This window comes from Pan paniscus, chromosome 16 (genome assembly GCF_029289425.2).
Source record: "Pan paniscus chromosome 16, NHGRI_mPanPan1-v2.0_pri, whole genome shotgun sequence".
Lineage (NCBI taxonomy): Eukaryota > Metazoa > Chordata > Mammalia > Primates > Hominidae > Pan > Pan paniscus.
In genome coordinates, this window is record NC_073265.2 from 61716172 (window position 1) to 61732758 (window position 16587).

Sequence of the window (16587 nt, forward strand, 5' to 3'; positions counted from 1 at the left end):
TCTTGGCCACATGATGGCTGCCAGCAGCAGTAGTGATAACATGTACCCTTCTTCAAGTATAGGTGAAGAGAAAGGAAACCTCTCACCTACTATTGAATGTAAGTCTTTCCCTTCAGTTTGATTGGTCAATGTAGGTTCTCTCCCTGACCAGTAATAGTCACCGTAAGAATGCTATGTGCTGATTGCCTTAAGCCTAGTTCTGGAGCAAGTAACAAACATTGGCATGGAAGTAGGAATACCACGTTTTCACTAGTCCTAATAAAACAGCTAGGGCTAGGGATAAGGTGAGGTTCAAAGAATTATATAGAATTCATGGAAGAGAGGAGGAATGTTAAACAAAAGCAAAGTTCTTTAGGAAGGAGAAGGGGAAAAATAAATTCTGAAATTAACTAAGTTATATTACTATGCTAATAGTAATTGTATAATAGCTTTTATAATAAATTTGTTGCTTGTTCTCTATATAGCTAGCCTCAGAGTGAGATGTACACTGATATATTTGATAGTGAAACCTTAAATACAAGTGCCAAGAAGTATGAGCACATAATTCATAAATTAAGACACAGTCTTAATTTGTGAAAAAGTACCATTACATCCAGCTTCCTGGGTTTTACCATTGAACTCAACAGATATTCTGCCTATTTCCATGTTTCCATTAACATAGCCCCAAATTATGTGAAAACTGACACGTATGCCCAATTGATTATTAAGACATGGAGAAATTCTACTATCTTTTTCTTTTTCTTTTTTTTTTTTTTTTGAGTCAGAGTCTTGCTCTGTTGCCCAGGCTGGAGTGCAATGGTGCAATCTTGGCTCACTGCAACCTCTACCTCCCAGATTCAAATGATTCTTCTGCCTCAGCCTCCTGAGTAGCTGGGATTACAGGAGGATGCCACCACACCCAGCTAATGTATTTTTGGTAGAGACGGGGTTCCACTATGTTGGCCAGGCTGGTCTCGAACTCCTGACCTCAGGTGATCTGCCCACCTCGGCCTTCCAAAGTGCTGGGATTACAGGCGTGAGCTATGGTGCCCTGCCGAAGAAATCCTACTTCTCTGCCTAAACTTGAGTAGAGGTTTCTAAAGTTTAAAATAGAATTTAAACCTCGTCCTCCTCCTCCTTTGCTTAGGTATCATACTATCAAGGACTTGTTTATGTAATAGATTTTATATTGAAGGTATTCAAGCAGAAGCTATACTAATGTTATTGATGGTACTGGTACATCTGATAAATGACTGGTCTGGAGAATGCTTCCTAGGCCTAGCTGATTGAGAGAATAACTCAGAAGTTTTAAACAATACAGATTCCATATCCTGATCATACTTAATCAGAATCTCTGAAGATGGAGCCAAAGGTATGTATCTCTCAGAAGCACTACTAATAATTTTTTACAGCCAATCCAGGACCAGATCCTGGGTAATTATTTAGGAATCTCTGGACTAAATTTTCTAAAAGACCCATTTAAATATACAATTTTAATAACTTTTGACAGTGGAAATAGCATTGCACTAGAAATTAGGTGACTGAAATTCTAGTGCCAGCTCTGCTATTGGTTACTTTGATGACAGGCAAGTTGGTTTACCCTGTGGAGCCTCAGTTTTCCCTTCTGTAAAATTAGGGATGTCTAAAGTCCCTTCCAGCTCCAAACTCAGTCAATTTTACTTGTTTGGGCATTCTGAGGAACCAAGAGTTGATTATAAAGATTCTAATTTCTAATACCTCTAGCTGTTTTTAAGGGCACATAAAGAGCTTACATAGACACTGCCATCTCAGAAGAAAGGTTCAAGATGGGGTCCATAGAACTCTTAAGAGTGCTATCATTGTTTTGGTAACTTTGAACAAATTTTCCTATAAAAACTGGGGACAAAATACTATAAATATGTGGACAAAAGTCTCTTTGTTACCAGTGGTTAATGGGTATCCCTGCAGCTACCACCTGAAACAGTTTTGGCTCTGACTCCAGAACCAAACTTTCTGGCCTTTAACTGTTTGGTAGGGTGATATAATTCATGTTATACAGCATACTGGTCCAGCTTTTAGAATATATATATATATATATATATATATATATATTTTTTTTTTTTTTTTTTTTTTGAGATGGAGTTTAGCTCTTGTTGCCCAGGCTGGAGTGCAATGGCACAATCTCGGCTCACTGCAACCTCTGCCTCCTGGGTTCAAGCAATTCTCCTGCCTCAGCCTCCTGAGTAGCTGGGATTACAGGTGCCCGCAACCACGCCCAACTAATTTTTGTATTTTTAGTAGAGATGGGGTTTCACCATGTTAGGCTGGTCTGGAACTCCTGACCTCAGGTGATCACCCCGCCTCGACCTCCCAAAGTGCTGGGATTATAGGCGTGAGCCACAATGCCTGGATGTAGTTTGTTTGTTGGTTTGTTAAGAACTAATTGTTATGGTAAGATTTGCCTTAGCCTGGGCATGGTGGCTCATGCCTATAATCCCAGCACTTTGGGAGAATAAGACCAGAGGATCCTTGAGTCCAGGAGTTCGAGACCAGCCTGGGCAATATAGTGAGACCCTGTCCCTACAAAAAATTTTAAAAAGTTAGCTGGGTGTGGTGGCGTGCGCCGGTAGTCCCAGCTACTCAGGAGGCTGAGGTGGGAGGATCATTTGAGCCCACGAGGTTGAGGCTGCAATGAACCATGATCATACCACTGCACTCCAGCCTGGGAGACAGAGTGAGGCCCTGTTTCAAAAAATAAATAAATAAAACAAAATAAAATTATCCTATGGTCCACTTCTCTTCTGATTATCTTGCTGTAATTAACTCTAGTTTGTTTCCTGACTCATAATTTCCCTCTCCACACCATGCCCTTTTCTCTCTTCTCTGCTTCCATACACAAATTCAACTTCTTCAACCCCTTGTTTTACACATTTTTAGTCACACTCTTGCCCGTGATGTTATCATTTAAAAACTTTATTTAGGCTGGGTGCAGTTGCTCACATCTGTAATCCCAGCACTTTGGAAGGCTGAGGTGTGCGGATCACCTGAGGTCAGGAGTTCGAAACCAGCCTGGCCAGCATGGTGAAATCCTGTCTCTACTAAAAATACAAAAATTAGTCCGGCACGGTGGTGGGCTCCTGTAATCCCAGCTACTCAGGAGGCTGAGGCAGGAGAATCACTTGAACCCAGGAGGCGGAAGTTGCAGTGAGCCTAGGTCACACCATTGCACTCCAGCCTAGGCGACAGAGCAAGACTCCATCTAAAAAAAAAAAAACAAAAAAAAAACTCCAAAAAAACTTTATTTACACTGAGTAACAAATAGCTAGTGTTTATTGAATGCTTACCATGTGCCAGGCACTGTATTAAGCATTTTACATACAATATATCAATTGTTATACTTTTATTTTGAGTACTATTAGATCCTCCACTATACAGATAAGACCCAGAAATATTGAGTAACTTGCCCAAAATTACATAGCTAGTTAGGTGGTGACGCAGGATTTGAAATCAAGCATTTAGACTCCAGAGCCTCTACTCTATTGTCTCCTATAAAAGCAAGGATTAAAGAAAAATAGGCCGGGCGTGGTGGCTGATGCCTGTAATCCCAGCACTTTGGGAGGCCGAGGTGGGTGGGTCACAAGGTCAAGAGCTCGAGACCATCCTGGCCAACATGATGAAACCCCGTCTCTACTAAAAATATAAAAATTAGCTGGGTGTGGTGGCGGGTGCCTGTAGTCCCACCTACTCGGGAGGCTGAGGCAGGAGAATCACTTGAACCCGGGAGGTGGAGGTTGCAGTGAGCTGAGATTGTGCCACTGCACTCTAGCCTGGCCACAGAGTGAGACTCCATCTCAAAAAAAAAAAAAAAAAAAAAAGAAAAAGGAAAGTGTACTACACTATGATGAAAGAGATGAGAGTTTTGTGTTTTTTTGCTAGTAACTAGCTAATATATCACTATGGTCAGGTCATAATTGTTCTGATTTTCTCATTCATAAATAAGTTGAAGTAGAACCAACTACTGTGTCATAATACTCTGTGATTCTGTTATGTGAAAAGTGTATCTTTTGATCTTTTGTCTCCTGATATGAAAGGACTTTGGCATTTCAGCCCCTTCTCCTATATTTTCATATTTATTCTAGCACTAGCTTACATTCTAACAGTGAAACACCGGTAAATATGTATTTTATGTGTGTTCTGTTTCTATTTCTGTAAAGCAAAATGTATCTGAGTAGCATAAAATTTTTAGAAAATTTCAAGTCTCATCCCTATTTTTCTGGTACTTTTAGATCTGATATCTTGATGATGGCAGAAGTGGCTTAAAGTTGGAAAATTATTGTGGTTTTGCCCAACGTGGCAAATCAGTGCTTTTTATTTTGTATATAATGTGTAATTTTCACAGCTATAACAATTGGTTATTATATATTGATCTTTGAAAAAGCAATGTATTCCAGTAGCATTTTTTTTAACAGGGTCTTGCTCTGTCACCCAGGCTGTAGTTCAGTGGTGTGATTGTAACTCACTGTATCCTCAATCTCCCAGGCTCAAGTGATCCTCCCACCTCAGCCTCTTGAATAGCTGGGACCACAGTGAGCACCACTTTTTAAATTTTTTGTAGAGATGGGGTCTCAATATATTGACCAGGCTGGTCTCAAACTCCTGGGTTCAAGCAATCCTCCTGCATCAGCCTCCCAAAGTGCTGGGATTACAGTGTGAACCATCATGCCCCACTAGTATTTTCTTTTGTGTTCCTATCTATTTCTTGAATTCATGTTTCCTTATGTTTATCAAGCTTAGTTTCTTTTACTTTTAGGAATTAAGGCTGAATTAGGACTTTTAATGACTCCCATACTAAAACTTCTTATCCTTTTAAAGCTGAAATACATTGGGAGGATCAGCAAGGTCAGAGAAAGAGAGGGTAGGTGGGGATAAGAGAGTAAAGCCCTTTTGCAAATAGGCATACTTACACAGACTGAAAGCAGGCCCTTCAATCTCTCTGCAAGTATTTAATCTCTCTACAAAAATTAAAGTGTGTTTGCTTGTTATCTTTTTTATTCTTTGGAAAACCTTTTAGCTATCGTTACTATTATTTTGACATTTTATATTTGCCTTTTTTTTTGGAGGACTCAGTACTGAAGGGGGAATTTAACTTTTAAAATGGCCAGTTATACATAACTAGCATAGAAGCAGAAGAAAATATAGGTAAGCAAGAAAAGAAAGATCATTTTAATTGGAATGTGATGGTGGCACAACTCTGTAAATGTATTAAAACTCATTGAATCATATACTTAAAATGGATGAATTTGCCTCTTTTTTCTTTGTTCAACCACATATGATAACCATCTTTCCAGGTCAATTCATATTCCGCAATATCATTTTAAATGGGGACACAATTTTCGATTTTATATTATGTAATTTGTTTTAATTTTTTTTTTTTTTTTGAGACGGAGTCTTGCTCTGTCGCCCAGGCAGGAGTGCAGTGGTGCGATCTTGGCTCACTGCAAGCTCCGCCTCCCAGGTTCAAGCAATTCTCCTGCCTCAGCCTCCCGAGTAGCTGGGACTACAGGCGCATGCCACTACGCCCGGCTAATTTTTTGTATTTTCAGTAGAGATGGGGTTTCACCATGTTAGCCAGGATGGTCTCGATCTCCTGACCTCATGATCCGCCTGCCTTGGCCTCCCAAAGTGTTGGGATTACAGGCGTGAGCCACCACGCTCGGCCATAATTTGTTTAACCAATTGATTCCCTGAACATTTTTGCAGCTAAAGTTTGGTACAAATTTTTTTAGGTTAAATTACTAAAAGAATTATTGCTAGATCATAGGGCATGCTCATTTAAAGGTTTTTCTTACAAATTGCCCTCTAAAAAAACTACCAATTTATACTCCTATAAGTAGTAATTCTGTCCTTGCACTTCTCCCTTGGAAACTCAGTATTAGTATTTTATAAAGTCTCTATTATTCTGAAAGGTAGAAATGATAGCTTGTTATCAATTTCCATTTCAATTACTAATAAAGTTGAACTTTTGGTCATTTATTAGACATTTGTATTTCAGTTTATGTTCTCTGTCCATCTCTCCAAAACACTAGCATGTGTACATGTGTTTCTTATTCATTCATATGACTTTTATACATTAAGGATAAATAACCTCATGTCATATATTTTGTAAGTATTTTTTCAGTTTGTATCTTTTATTTATGTTGTTTTTGCAGAAGTATCAAATTATATGGTCATACCTATCAATCTTTTGCTTTATAGATATTGCCTTTGGTGCTATCCTTGATAAGGCCTTCCCCACTCTCAAATATTTAAATATTCAACAATATTTCTCCCACTAATTTTATGTTTTCTTTCTTCAGACCTTTATGTAGATTTTATTTTTATATATAACATAGGACAAGGATATAACTTGGTAAAACGAATGGGGAGACAAATTTTTACCTTATTTATTGCATGTCTTCTAAATATCAAAAACTGTGTTATATATGGTTTGTAGTAATAAACACAGCAGGAATGTTCTCATCCTTATGTAACTCAGAGAGACAACATACTGTTTAAGTGCAAATTTGATAAATGCTATAAAGAAGTGCTAAGTTCTATGTAGTGTATAGTATGTGGAATCTATCAACTGTTCAGGTACTTATTGAACAGTCGATCTTTAAAAGGAGATGGTTTGGTGGAAGTGAAGGAGAATTCAATTAAAAAACAACAGGGCACAGTGGTGTACGTTTGTAATCCCAGCTACTCAGGAGGCTGAGGTGGAAGTACTGCTTAAACCCAGGAGTTAGAGACCAGCTTGGGCAGCATAGGGAGACCTCATTTTTGGGTGGAGGGGGAATACCCAAAAAACCCAACCATACACACACAAAACCAACCAAACAAAAAACAACAATGAACATTTATTATTTCAGAGTATCCCTGGGTCAGAATCTGGGTGTGGCTTAGCTGGGTTCTCTGTTTCAGTATCTCTCGCAAAGATGCAAACAAAAGTCTTGCCCAGGGCTGCGATCGCATCTGCAGGAAGATTCACTTCCAAGTTTGCTTACATGGTTGTTGGCAGAATGCAGCTCCTCATAGGCTGTTAAGCCAAGGCTTTCAGTTCTTTCGTAGGAATTCAGTTCCTCACAGGTTTTTTGGTGGCTGGAGATCTCCTTTAGTTCCTTGGCATATAGGTCAGAATAATTTATTTTTGTCCTAGGGTGGGTACTTAAGCTTTGATAAAACTGATTTATAATGTCTTTATGGAGTAAAAATTAGCACAGCATTCATGTTCTTAGCTCTATATTCAAGAATAAAATAAGTGTGTATATTCTGTGAATATTCTGGTTGGTATACATTTTTGGCCTATATGTAAATTAATATGTGGGTGACTTAAACATTCACAGAGAATTAATTATATATTGCAAAGGACAAACACATAATTCTGTTCAAGATAGGAATGTCAAGAAAACTTTAAGATGATTTTGTCTTTTAATCACATCATGGTTATAATTTCAAATGATTTTTCATTCCCTCCTTTCCTTCCCATCACACAGACTGTACTGTAAATATACTCTCTGAAGTTGCACAACGTGACAAGCTTGAGCTTAGCCACACAAGTATGTGCATATACAATTATTTTATTTTTTGATCTGATGCTGACAGTGCTGTGCGTTTTACCTGAACTCAGAAAATTTAATTTCTAAATTATAATATATGGTTAGATATTTACTAAAATCCTGAAACTAGAATTTTACTCCCAATCTTAGACCTTGGAAATGGTAACTCTAGTTTAGTGTACACATTTTCAACATGGGCAATATTACTCCCCAAGGAGAAAAAATTGTTTTTTTGGGAGGGTATGAAAAAAAGTATGTTTTATATATAAAGCATAGATACACACACAGTCCATTAAAGCATATACAGTGTATCTATGGTGTTAAAATTTTACAGTGGGGTGCTGAATAGGAAAAACAGGTCTAAAAGGGTTCCATAAGGGGGCTGATAATGGAAATAAAAGTTGAGAAACATGGCCCTAGTGCTAAGCTTAACAGACAGCTGTTTGACAAATCATCTGGCATTAGATTTTTTTCCTGCATGATTTCCTGTATTAGAATATAAGCTTCTTAAGGACAGAAAATGTAACCTGATTTGTATTTTCAATAATAGCTAACACAATAGTTACGTTCAACTGCATTCAGTATATGTATATTTAATTGAATTAATATGGAGTACATCTTCCCCTACTTGCACTCATCCTATTAGCTCTATAAAATCTAAATGTAATGACCAAAATTAGTCTAGTAAAGCACAACCTATCACAATCTCCCTCACAAAAATCCTAGTAAAATAATGACAAATTTTATTCAAAGAATGGAAAATCTTCAAAGTAGCATAAGAGAAGGAGTACAGACTAGAGACAGAGAGATGAATCAGGGCTTTGATTTCCACCTCTTATCATTTGCAAGCCGAGGAGCCTTGAGCCAAGTTATGTAAAGAGAAAGTGAAAGAGGATAAAAAAGAATAAAAAAGGGACCTTTCTAGGGGAAGGGTACAAGAAGGGACAATGGCATTTCTAGCAGGTTTTTGTTTTGTTTTGAGACAGGGTCTTGCTCTGTCTCCAGGCTGGAGTGCAGTGGTGCGATCTTGGCTCACTGCAACCTCTGCCTCCCGGGTTCAAGCGATTCTTGTGCCTCAGCCCTCCCCCAGAGTAGCTGTGATTACAGGCAAATGCCACTAGGTTTGGCTAATTTTTTGTATTTTCAGTAGAGACAGGGTTTCGCCATGTTGGCCGGGCTGGTCTCAAAACTCCTAGCCTCATGTGACATCACCTGCCTCGGCTCCCAAAGTGCTGGGATTACAAGCATGAGCCGCCATGCCTGGCCCTAACAGTCTTATATACACCCAAAATTTCAGGCATGCTGAATTTCTGGCAGTTCCCCAAATAATGCATGGCTCAAATATGCCGTATTTCACACTTACATATTTTATACATACATTCACATTCCTCTTCCCAGAACATCATTTATTTGTCCTCCAATACTCAGCTCAGGTCACACTTTTTTTTTTTTTGGATGGAGTCTTGCTCTGTTGCCCAGGCTAGAGTGCAGTGGCACAATCCTGGCTCACTGCAAACTCTGCCTCCCAGGTTCACGCCATTCTCCTGCCTCAGCCTCCCAAGTAGCTGGGACTACAGGCGCCCGCCACCACACCTGGCTAATTTAAAAATATATATATTTTAGTAGAGACGGGGTTTCACCGTGTTAGCCAGGATGGTCTCGATATCCTGACCTCGTGATCCGCCCACCTTGGCCTCCCAAAGTGCTGGGATTACAGGCGTGAGCCACCATGCTTGGCCAGCTCAGGCCACATTTTCCCTAGGAAGGCCTCCATGACACGCTTGTGTGCCTTCTACACTGAGTTAGATACATATATTCTTGCTTCCCTAACATTCAGATCATACTTCTACTATAGTACTTATAATTAATGGTTTACATGTCTGCTTCTCTTACTAGTCTGAGAACTTCTTGAGAGCTGAAATGGTTTTATTTATTTATCTTTTCTTTTCTTTTCAGACAGAGTCTCGTTCTGTTGTCCAGGCTGGAGTGCAATGGCGGGATCTCGGCTCACTGCAACCTCCGCCTCCTGGGTTCAAGTGATTCTCCTGCCTCAGCATCCTGAGCAGCTGGTTTACAGGCGCATGCCAGCACACCTGGCTAATTTTTTTTTTTTTTGCATTTTTAATAGAGACAGGATTTCACCGTCTGGCCAGGCTGGTCTCAAACTCCCGACCTCAGGCGATCCGTTCGCCTCGGCCTCCCAATGTGCTGGAATTACAGACAGGTGTGAGCCACGGCGCCCGGCCTATTTATCTTCTTAACCTCAACATCTAGCACAGTGCCTGACATGTTAGTGAACAACTGACTTGTTGAATTAACTAATAAAAATACAGGCATACAAGAAGAGCACAGTAGCATTTTCAGCAATTTGACAAACGAATATTGCTTTGTTTTCTTCAAAGGGCCACTACTTTAAAATTGAATAATCATCTTTGTATATAGTCAGACCTAAAACAAAGCTCTGTACACTTCCTGTGTCAAATAATAATAATGTAAGTCCTTGACACTAACTCATTTCATCATTACAATCCAACGAGGAAAACCTTATTTTTCCTTTTTTTTCCCTCAGATGAGGAAACAGGCTTGTAAGAGGTAAACTAATTTGCCTAAGGTCACATATTTAATAAGTAGGGTTTCTAGCTCTGGCATGTATGGTGCTAACTACCACACTATTGTGCCTCTCAAAGTCAGCTGAGTAAGAATACTCACTGTTGCACAATATCTCATCCCTCTGTCTGACCCTCTCCACCTGCAATCTCCCATACACACTCACTTAGGAGAAACAAAGGCTCATGGCTCATACATGCAGCTTGTGATTTAGAAAAAAAATGTGTCCACATATGCTCGGCTTTGCTTAATGTAAACAAATATACTAATCAATATGGTATAAACCTCCAGGACTATTCTGTTTTAATAACATGTAGATACAATGTAATGATTTTAATTACTTTATTGTCCTGTCAAATTCTTTAAAATGGGAACTTGAGGCCGGGTGCGGTGGCTCACGCCTGTAATTCCAGCACTTTGGGAGGACAAGGCGGGCAGATCACCTGAGGTCGGGAGTTTGAGACCAGCCTGACCAACATGGAGAAACCCCATCTCTACTAAAAATACAAAATTAGCTAGACATAGTGGCACATGCCTGTAATCCCAGCTACTCAGGAGACTGAGGCAGGAGAATTGCTTCAACCCGGGAAGCAGAGGTTGTGGTGAGCTGAGATCGCGCCATTGCACTCCAGCCTGGACAACAGCGAAACTGAAACTCCACCTCAAAATAACAAAAAAAAAAGGAACTTGGTATGCTGCTCCAGCAATTTACATGTGTCAATCCACGTATCCAACATTAAATTATCTTTTCCGGAAAGCAAAATGTGAAGCGGCTTATAAAGACTTCTTGTCAAGTATCACAAGCTCTCCATTATTACTTTACTAAAGATGTCTGTGATGCCACTTTGCAAAATAACTGTAAGGAGTGGCATTTGGTTCCTGGGGTGGAAGAGGTGACTATGCCTACTAAATCATGGTATTGTCTCAAATGAAACCAAAAGAACCAAAAAACCAAGAGAGAAAACAAAAAGACAAAAAAAGAAAGCTTTTTCATTTCTGAAAACTTTGGGGCTGTGTGGTCCTGTCAGGTGCTGCTATTTCTGGGTTTACTATTACTACAATCTTCAAGTCCTAAAGATTTTTGCTTCCTGTTGCAGTCCTTTATTCATTCATAACCAAGCTGCATTGTACCATTTGTATCCAATTTAGCTGGATTCCAACATCAATCCTATCTTGCCATGAAGTATTAAAGGCTGAGTTACCACTGGGGATGTGGGAGGTAAAATGAGCATTTGCCCTAGAGAAATCCTAGATAAGGAGTGCCATGGAGAACATGCATATCAGACCCCCTCTTCCTTCTGCTCCACACAACCTTCAAGTTTTCATGAACACCTAGAAGAATTAACAGGCAAGAACACCAGTGTTGATTTAATGTTGGCAAGATTCAACATATTTTGAGGTAAGAATACAATACTACATGTCTATTATTTTCAGACATTTAGGTTTATACTAATTCATAAACTTTAGGTTTATATTAATTTATTCCAGCATTAACAAAAGCTTGGAAGTTTGTTGGGAATGAGCATTACATAGATGACTACATGTTCTAGGCATCAAGCACCATATTAGAAATGATATGAAAAAAACAGTAGTTTTGAAGCACATGAATTAGTTTGTGGGAAAGAGTAGGTGGAAAGGAGATCAGGCAGAGGCAACAGCAGTTACAAAGGCAGGACGCATAAGAAAGTCTAGCATATTATGCTTTTGTAGAATATGCCAGTCTAGTGACTTCTATCTTTTTTTTCCTAGCTAGGAACCTATCTTTTTTTATAACTTTTTTTTTTTTTTTGAGATCGGGACTTGCTATGTTGCTCAGGCTAGTCTTGAACACCTTGGTTCAAGCAACCCTCCTGTCACAGCCTCTCAAGTAACTGGGATTACAGGCACATGGCACCATGACCAAGAACTCCTTTAGCACTACCATTTGTGCCAGTCTTCTTGGCTTGTGACATCTCTTCAACTGTACACTTATCATTTTTTAAATTAACCTTTTAATTTATCTCCTTCCCTAAATTATAATCTCTCTTTGTTTCTCCAGAATGCCAAGAAAGGTGCTTTGCATTGAGTAGACACTAATAAGTAACTATTGATTGCCTGACCAAAAAAATCATGGCTTATGTACTGTAAGTCTTCATTAAGAACGCTAAGATTAAGTCAGGTGCAGTGGCTCACGCCTGTAGTCCCAACACTTTGGGAGGCCAAGGTGGATCACCTCAGGTCAAGAGTTTGAGAGCAGCCTGGCCAACATGGTGAAACCCTGTGTCTACTAAAAATACATAAAATTAGTCGGGCGTGGTGGCGGCTGCCTGTAATCCCAACTACTTGAGAGGCTGAGGCAAGATAATTGCTTGAACCTGAGAAGTGGAGGTTGCAATGAGCCGAGATTGCGCAATTGCGCTCCAGCCTGGGCGACAGGGCGAGCCTCTGTCTCAAACAACAACAACAACAACAACAACAACAACAACGACAAAAAAGAATGCTAAGATTATATTTATAAGAATAAAGTAGAACGTTGTGAACAGAAGATAACACGTCTATTCACTACGCTACTTTTATTACCTATTTCCAGGAGGAACAAATACTACATACAGTCAATGTTTATGGCTGTCAATCTAGAAAGCAGTAGGATTGACAGCAATTACTCCCTTATAAAAATACAAAGACAAATTTTAGAATAAGAATAAGATCTTATTATAATCACTGAGAATTAATATGGAAAAAAACTGGACTTGAACTCTGAAAACTTGGATCTGAATCAAGGTTCTGCCACTTGTTGTGTACTTTGGTAAATTACTTCCACCTTTGAGCTTTTTTCTCATCTATAAAATGAAGTTAAGACTTCCAACTTCACAGGATCATAAAGAAGAAATTAAAAATGCATATGCAGCTGGGGGCGGTGGCTCACACCTGTAATCCCAGCACTTTGGGAGGCCGAGGCGGGTGGATCACGAGGTCAGGAGATCAAGACCATACTAAACATACAAAAGGTCACGAGGTCAGGAGATCGAGACCATACTAAACATACAAAAAATTAGCCGGGTGTTGTGGCGGGTGCCTGTAGTTCCAGCTACTCGGGAGGCTGAGGCAGGAGAATGGTGTGAACCTGGGAGGCGGAGCTTGCAGTAAGCCAAGATCCCCCACTGCACTCCAGCCTGGGCGACAGAGTGAGTCTCAAAAAAAAAAAAAAAAAAATGCATATGCATCTAGTGTGGCATCTAGTGTAGACTCAATAATATATTTGCTCACTTTTTGCCCATTCATCCATTTAAATACATCCATAAAGCAACAAAATAAACTAGAGATATTGTGAACTACAGAGAAATGTTTGTTTTGCAAACTTTAGCTACAAAAATACTTTTCCTTCAAGTCCTTAAGTCATTACGATAAATATATGTTCACTTTTTGGAAGGTCATCATATGTTACTTTTTGTTGTAGTGTAAGCACACATTTAAGGCCAAATAAATGTATATTGCAATCATGGGGCACATAGACACTACGGTTTTGTACATTTGTCCAATTGTATGATAGTATATACTCTAGTTTCAGCATTATCTTTTTTTTTTTCTTTTTTGAGATGGAGTCTTGTTCTGTCGCCCAGGCTGGAGTGCAGTGGCATGATCTTGGCTCACTGCAACCTCTGCCTCCTGGGTTCAAGCAATTCTCCTGCCTCAGCCTCCCGAGTAGCTGGGATTACAGGTGTCTACCACCATGCCCAACTAATTTTTTGGTATTTTTAGTAGAGACAGGGTTTCACCATTTTGGCCAGGCTGGTTTCGAACTCCTGACCTCAAGTGGTCTGCCCGCTTTGGCCACCCAAAGTGCTAGGATTACAGGCATGAGCCACTGTGCCTGCCCTCTAGTTCCAGCATTATCTTATCACACATTAGATAATTACTTGTATAAAAGCTCAGGCTCAATAATAAAGTCTATAGACCCTGTACAATAGGCCCCTTTGTATCTGCAGTTTCCACATCCACAGATTCAACCAACCATGGAGTGAAAATATTAAAACAAAAAACATAAAAAGTAAGAATACGGCAATTAAAAAAATCAAATGTAACAATACAATATAACCACCATTTACAAAGCATTTACATTGCACTAGGGGTTACAAGTAATCTAGAGATGATTTAAAGTGCTTGAGAGGATGTACGTAGGTTATATGCAAATAGCATCCCATTTTATATAAGGGACTTGAGCAACCATGGATTTTCTTATCTGCTGGGGTCCTGGAACCAATCTCCTGCAGATATCAAGGGACAACTGTATTTCTAGAATAAAGGTAAGGTAGAGAATATCTTTTATTTTTATTATTATTTTTTGAAACAGGGCCTTGCTCTGTCACCCAGGCTGGAGTACAGTGGCATGATCATAGCTCACTGCAGCCTCAAATTCCTGGAGGCTCAACGGATCCTTCTGCCTTAGCCTCCTGAGTAGCTGGGAGTACATGCATGCACCACCATGCTTGGCTCATTTTTTCTTTTTTTTTTTTTTTTGAGATAGGGTCTTGCTATGTTGCCCAGGTTGGCCTTGAACTCCTACACTCAAGTGATTCTCCCATCTTGGCCTCCCATAGTGCTAGGATTACAGGCATGAGCCACTGCACTCAGCCCTCGCTAATTTGCTTATTTTTTATTCTTTTGTAGAGGCAGGGTGTCACTATGTTGCCCAAGCTGGTCTAAAACTCCTAGCCTCAAGTAATTGTCCCACCTTGGTCTTCCAAAGTGCTGGGATTACAGGCATGAGTCACTGTACCAGGATGGGGAGATCGTAAAGAAATGGCTGCAGTTAAGAATCTTGGGTTCTACTTTTGGTTGTCACTATCTCTACCAGACGTCTAATGTGGCAGGTAACTTCAGTTTCTCTATACCTTATTATTATTATTAACACTTAGAACTGGTGTGATATGATCTCTCAATAATGCTGTAATATTTCATTGGTATCTATAACAAAATTTGAAATACATAGATGTTTTTACAGAAATGCAAAGTACTCAGCTTATCAGTGTCTCTTTTTGTGCTTTGATTAAAATTTAATTTCTTTACCTCCTTCCTGGTAAAACACAGGAACACCTAAAACATTAAAAAACAAAAAACAGGCCAGGTGCGGTGGCTCACGCCTGTAATCTCAGCACTTTGGGAGGCCGAGGCGGGCGGATCACAAGGTCAGGAGATTTAGACCATCCTGGCTACATGGTGAAACCCTGTCTCTACTAAAAATACAAAAAATTAGCTGGGTGTGGTGGCATGCACCTGTAGTCCCAGCTACTTGGGAGGCTGAAGCAGGAGAATCGCTTGAACCCAGGAGGTGGAGGTTGCAGTGAGCCGAGATTGCACCACTGCACTCCAGCCTGGGCGACAGAGCGAGACTCCGTCTCAAAACAAACAAACAAACAAAACAATAAAAAAACAGGCCAGACACAGTGGCTCATGCCTGTAATCGCAGCACTTTGGGAGGCCAAGGCAAGTGGATCACTTGAGGTCAGGAGTTCGAGAACAGCCTGGCCAACATGGTGAAACCCCATCTCTACTAAGAATACAAAAAATCAGCCGGGCATAGTGGCACATGCCTGTAATCCCAGCTATGTGGAAGGCTGAGACAGAAGAATCACTTGAACTGGGAGGCAGAGGTTGCAGTGAGCCGAGATCATGCCAGTGCACTCCAGCTTGGGCAATAGAGTGAGACTTTGTTTCCACCCCCCCCACCAAAAAAAGACAAAACAAAACAAACAAAAACAAAAAGTGCTGCATTAAAACTGATTTTATAAACAAAATGACAAAAAGCAATTTCTTCTCACTTGATTTTAGAGACAATTGCTTACATATAAGAATTTCTGGTCAGATGCCCTGTAGGGTGACCAAACCATCCCAGCTTGCCTGGGACTTCCCAGTTTGGGTACTGAAAACTCCATGTCCCAGGAAACCCCTGTCCTGAGCCAACTGGAACAGTTGGTACAGTTGGCTTTTCCATAGCTTACACTTCTATTATCTGCCCTTAGAAAAATTCCAGTGCTACTGTAACTTATATTTATCTGAAAAGCACCTGCATAGTCTTCCTGTTGGTATTCAGTACATAATCATTTGGTTAGCATATAAATATTTATGGAATTTTGTCCCATGAGTAGATATTTTATAAATGTATATGAATATTTTTTTACCTTACTAGGACTTGGGGACAATGGGAGTGCCAAATTACCAACAATGATTATCTCAGCACCAAAAAGGTATTAATTTGTGTATTTTCTTTTTCAAGAACCTTTTCCTGTTGTTGTTTAGAGACTACTGTGCTTCTAGCTAGTAATCACCATAGCTGGGAAAACAATAACACAGGCAATACCTTTAAGAACAAGTCATTAAAAAACAATACAAAATAATGTATGTGGGTCATCCCTTGGCCAATGTGGGGCCAGAGAGAAGTTGTTCTACT

At 39.8% G+C, this 16587-nt stretch overlaps 1 long non-coding RNA gene across 1 annotated transcript in view; it reads right to left on the bottom strand.

The window, feature by feature from the left end:
* Window positions 1–16587, bottom strand: part of LOC134729090 (uncharacterized) — a 37278-nt gene that overhangs the window by 16594 nt on the left and 4097 nt on the right. The gene's annotated exons all lie outside the window — the stretch shown is intronic.